The sequence below is a fragment of the Cetorhinus maximus genome, chromosome 20, assembly GCF_964194155.1.
Source record: "Cetorhinus maximus chromosome 20, sCetMax3.hap1.1, whole genome shotgun sequence".
Classification (NCBI taxonomy): Eukaryota; Metazoa; Chordata; class Chondrichthyes; order Lamniformes; family Cetorhinidae; genus Cetorhinus; species Cetorhinus maximus.
The window spans coordinates 14,232,785-14,238,989 of record NC_135898.1 but is presented as its reverse complement, the minus strand read 5'-3'; positions in this window follow the sequence as shown (position 1 = coordinate 14,238,989).

The following is a 6,205-nucleotide window of genomic DNA, read 5'->3' as shown; positions in this document are numbered from 1 at the left end:
TTTGGGAAGGTCATACATTTCATGATGTTCCCAAAGCCCTCACAAGCTCGGTGGGATTGAGATGTAAAAAGTGTCAGGGTTGGCATCATGGGCATCTAGACATGTAAGTGTGCGCCTCGGCTGCAAGAAGCTATTAGCACAGACACAGCTCTGGGGCACGACATTATCTTTCTGTGTGTGAGTGGGAGGTCCACTATATTTGCCCTGTGTTCATTAATCTCTTGCATCTATCATTCCCCCAGGGAGATTGAAGAATTGAGCCTGTGGTCAATGCTGCCATATTGATGGCTATAATCGCACTGAGGAGGAGGAAAAGGGCTCGGCATTGCCTAGCCCAGCTTCGAGAGGAGGCCCGGCCTGAGATCCATGGTTCAGGGGAGCCCCAGCATCAACCAGAGGATAAGGAGGTTAGACCCATTCGAAGGAGGTGCCTTGCATGACTACAGATCTACTGCAGAAGTCTCTGCTGTCTTGGGATGAGCGACAGACAATGCCGTGCTCGTCTGTGCTTGTCAAGAGAGCTGGTGGGTCATATCTGCCACATTATGTGGGAGGATCTAATGCCCTGTGGAGTGGGAGGACACCCCCTGCCAGTGGCCCTCCCCTTCTTTTGCATGCAGATCGTTCCAGGGATCCAGAAGGGACCTATGCAGCATTTCACAGTCCTCAACACATAAATGTATCAAGGAGGTCACAAATGCCCTTTACCGAAAGGCTCTTCATTATGACAACCTCACACTTGATGAAGCTGACCAGGTTGCTCGACTTTGGGATTTTGTGAGATGTCAGGCTTCCTGAGAGTATGGGATGCAATCAATTGCACACATATGGCATTGAGAGCTCCATGACAACAGCCTCTGATGTTCATTAACGGAAAAGGGTTCCACTCAATGTTCAACTGGTATGCGATCATCATCATGAACATTTATGTTGGGTACCATGGGAGTCGCCATGACTCATACATCCTGAGTTACTTCCAAGTGCCTCACATATTCTTAGGGCCTCAGCAAATACAGGGATGGCTGCTTGGGGAGAAGGGGGTTCCTGATCAAATGATAACTCATGACACCTGTGCATCATCACTCGGAGGAGAGACACAACAAGGTACATAAGGCAACACGATCCATCATTGAGCAAACCATTGGCATCTTTAAAATACATTTCCGATGCTTGGACCTCTCAGGGTCTTCAGTACTGTCTAGAGAGGGTGCCCCACATCATCAAGGTGTATTGCTTGCTTCACAACCTGGCTCTTCAAAAGGGAGATCCCTTGCCAGAGGGAGACATGGAGGAGGCTAGGAGCTCCTCTGATGATGACAAGCAGGATGGCAGGAACCTGAAGTGAGAGATGAGGGTCAACTCCCACGTAAGGATGTCCTCGAAGAGGCACGACATGGACAAGGTTCCCATGACATACTGATAGCTACAAGATTCCAGGAGGAGTAAAGTTTAGGCAATGGCACACATCCACATTGCTTCTGTCCCTTACTGCCATGCTTATGGACTGAAAGGCTTTCACAACCACTGACATCAAAAACAATTTCAGCATTCAGCCTTGTACCTTCAAACCTCATGATTCACCAGGCCTTGTTCATTGGAAAGGTCAGCGGCAAACCCTTCGGGAAGTGATAGTCGCGACAACAGCACAGACTCTGTGTCAAAAGCCTTGATGCAGTGGTGGCCAGCTTTCTGGGAAGGGTTTTACCGACACTGAGATGTGCACGTAGTTGGACAGAGCATCAAGGCTGCAGGTCTTGTGCTTTAGCACTTACAATGAAGGCATCCTTCTCCATGGAGAGACAATTACAGCTATCCCTCCAATGTTAGCGAGGAGACCTAACTCCACATTGTCTTGTAAAGAGTATGGTTGCTAGCGCATTTTTCACACACTTCAGCAAAGAGTTTCACACATCTCCCTGACATGACACAAGGATATCACGAGGCAGCTACACATCACATGAATGTAAAGGGAGGCGAACATTGAGTGGGAGCATGGATCACCCTCATTTTGGAGGGCACATAGATGCTTATGCACGCTTTCAAATGAAGACACCATTCTCATGAACAGCAAATGTATTTATGGAGCTGCATGACATTTACAATGATTGAACACCCGTGACCCAGAAATGAAGTCAAAGTTTCTTAATTTTTCTAAGCCTACCGCTATGTGTAGGTGCATCCTCGGCATCTGCAGCAGATGTGGAGGCATTCTGCCGCCTGCTACACCCTGTTCTCTTTGATGACTTTGGCAGCCATCCTCTAGAGGATTGGGAGCTTGAGGCTCCCAGCCTGCTTTGGGTGTCCTGCTGTGGAACAGGTGCATGCTCCTTAGCCTATGCAGCTGAAAGTGAAGGGTCACAAGCATTGGGATCGGCTGCATGTTGTCGGAGTTACCTGGGTGGATGGGCCTGGGGTTCCATCTGCTGGTCCTCTTCCCTGTGGATGCCCAAGAGCCCCAGCCTGAGTCCCTGAGGAGAATAGGCACCAGGAGGGAGGTCAAGGTACCCTGCTCCCTCTCACCTAGCATTGATGGATTCCCACCAATGCCTGTAGCATTGGAGTGCGGGTCCGAGCGCAAATCTGGCAGGGTCTGCTGCAGCAAGGTCTCCAAGACAGTCGCTGCCCTTCCCTTGATGACCTCGAGGTGCTCACGTGTCGGAGTCACAACATCAGACCAAACGTGGACGGCCTCCTCCATCTTTTGACCTAGTCTGTTGACTGCCTCTCACAACTCTACCTGATTTTCCGCCGCCTGTCATTGTATTTCGAGCATGTTTGACACGGTCATTTCCAGAGGCTCATCATCAGACTCAGATTCAGCGGATGCCTGTCTCCTGTGGTCCTCCGAATGCCAGAGACCTGGGCTGTCTCTGCCTCAACTGCTGTGGAGACGTGTCTGTGAGGTGTTCCCCAGATTGTGACCCCGAGCTTAATCTACAACTGGGACGCACCGAGGTGTCTGTCTCTGAGATGGTGGAGGTTGCAGGTGAATGCAGTGACAGGTCTTCCTTGAATCGATCCTCAGCTTTCTCGTCTGAGGTGACCTGGGGACTGGGACTTATGTTGGCTCTGCTGATGTGTCTGGACCTGCCTGAGAGAGCAGATAGATTTAGTTCATGAACAAACTGAATATAATGTTGCATGTCACTCACTGTGAACGTCAGGATGTGATGAACTCATGGAGGGCCCATCTGTACTGGCTTGATGGGAGAAGCCGATCTCGCCTTCTCCACGGGAGTGGTCCCTGCCAACTTGGAGGCATCCTCTCGAATTTGGTCAGCTTGAGTATGCTGGCCCTCCCTCCATTGGTCTGGGATCTCTCCCTCTTGTTGTGCACAAGCTTGGCCTGGAACAAGACGAGTAGATGGAATATGATGAAGAGATGGAGGAGAGGTTCGGGATGCTTGTATGCTTACTGCGTGAGCTGAGCACTCCCCAGTAAAGGGTGAGGATGGAGATTGTGCAGCATGATAGATGAAATGCTGGTGATGCTAAAGTGCTGTGAAACAATTAGTGGTGATGTCACCCCTGCTAATATTGAGTGAGATCTCTGAGTAGTGTAACCCTTTGAGTGCATGATGCCAGAATGTGAGTGTGAGATTGGAGTGAGGAGAAGGTTGACACACCCTGATGAACCGGATGAGATCATTCATCCTCTTCCTGCACTGGATTGCGTTTCGAGGGCAGTTACCCGATATTCTCACCACCCTTGCAATGGCCTCCCAGGTCAGTGAAGTGAGGCTTGTGGGTTTCCTGGAGCCATCCCTGGGCTAGAGGGTATCCTTGTGTTGCAGCACACCATCTATGAAACTCCAGGGAGTTGTTGCAAAACCTAGAAGTGGCTTTCTTCTCTGCAGCAGCCATTGCTACACTTCCTCTTCTGATATTAGGTGACGGCAGGGAAGACGAATCAGTTCCTGACCCGCCACGTGATTCAAAGAGAAACTCGCCTATACATAATTAATGAGCAAACGAGCACAAAAGTGCGTCACAGAATGCACCAGCCATTGTGGTTTCAAAAATGGAAAAGTTCTGCCCTTAATTACTGTTGACGAGCACCTTGCAGCCTTGTACATCATGCCCTTATAATAAACCACTCAGTTACAAGAGTGCCTTGCTTATATAACTCACCTTTAATACCAGGTTCAGCATAATAAAATTCTCTCTGTGTTACACCACAACATTAAAGGCTTTTAATTATAACAATCACTCTATGGTGTGCTGGGATTTCGATATGATCAATGGGAAAGAGGTTCAGCTGTCCTTTCCAATCCTGACATCAGCTTTCCCAGAAACACCCACATTCCATGACAAGTTAAAAAAAAACTTTCCCTTATTAAATCTGAGACCAGGGAATAAATTAGAAATGTTGACACTGAGCTGAGTTTAGGACACAAGTCAGGAGTGTGATGGAATACTCTCCCCTTGTCTGGATGAGTGCAGCACCAACAACACTCAAGCTTGACACAATCCAGGTCAAAACAGCCTGCTTGATTGGCACTGCATCCACAAACATTCAGTCCCTCCTCACCAATACACAGTGTGTACCATCTACAAGATGCACTGCAGGAACTCACCAAGGCTCCTTTGACAGCACCTTCCAAACTCACGACCACGACCATCTCAAAGGACAAGGGCAGCAGACACATGGGGACATCACCAACTGAAGTTCCCCTCCAAGCCACTCACCATCCTGACTTGGAGATAGATCACTGTTCCTTCACTGTGGCTGGGTCAAAATCCTGGAACTCCCTCCTTAACAACAATACTGGTGTTACCTACACCACATGGACTGCAGCAGTTCAAGAAGGCAGCTCACCACAACCTTCTCAAGGGCAATTAGGGATGGGCAATAAATGCTGGCCTAACAGGCGATGCCAAATCCCATGAATGAATTTTTACAAAAATGGCCCACAAGAAGTACTCCAAACAGTCCTGTATCTGTGCAACTCTCATTCTGGATCAAGTGCCAGCTGAAATTGCATTGTGAAGACCAAGTATAGATCAGCACTGATTGAGGTTCCCAGTTCAGAGTTGCCACACTGAACTGGAGTCCAAGGAAATATAGAGGGAAATTGGGCCTCTTAAAAGGACATAACTGGGGATAGTGACCACAGCTTATGCAGTGCAGGGGGTTTTTGGTTGTAGTATCAATTATCTGTGGATTATAGGATTACTAGTAGTTACAGGAAGAATATCAGGGTGTATATTATCACAGTTATTGTATTACCGTGGTTATTCATGAAATCTGTGTGTTACCAGTGTTACTATCAGTTAGCAATGCTATTTCACTGCACTACTATTAGTTACTAGTGGAATCAAAGTTCCTTAACCTCTGGTTTCCTGTTTGTGAATTGCTGCTCCATCTTTGTTATCCTCTCTTCCTTGCCTTCTATTTCTCTTATTTGCCTCCTCACGTGTTCTCTGTTCTCCGAACATCTTGCACAATAACTGCTGACAAAAAACTATGAGTAAAGATGCTCAAATACAGGTGACCTGCAACAGCAGTTTGTATTTATATAGCAGTACCTTTATCATAATAAAATGTCACCAGACATTACACAGGAACATTAGAAAACAAAATATGAGGCCGGGATAATTTTGGCAATATGAGGACGGATAACCAAAAGTTTGGTCAAAGAGGTAGGTTTGAAGCAGCATCTTAGAGGTAGAGGGTCAGAGAGGTTTTGCAAGGGAATTCTAAAGTTTAAGGCCTTGGTAGCTGGAGGCATGGGCGCTACCAGGTAGAGTGTTTAAATTAAGGGTGCTCAAGAGGCCAGAATTAGATATCGCAGAAGGTTATGGGACAAAAAATTGCAGAGAAAAGCAAAAGGCAAGGTGATAGAAGGATCTGAAAACAGGATGAGTAATTTAAAATTGAGTTGTTGCTAACTGGGAGCCAATGTAGATCAGAGAGCACAAGGATAATGGGTGAGCAGAACTTAAGTGTTAAGTAGGACACAGGAACAGAGTTTTAGATGACCTCAGGTATAGAGAGGATAGAACATAGGAGACAGTCAGGATCGCGGTGGATTTGTCAAGTGGACCTTCACAATATTAAATGCAATAAAATTTGCAGATATCACGTGGTCAGATGATCATGCAACCAAACCTCCACAAATGCTTCCAGCCAGAGTTGTCAGCCTTAGACAGGTAAGCAACCGCAAGTTACAGAGATGTTTGCAGTCTAAATGGCATCAGCAGA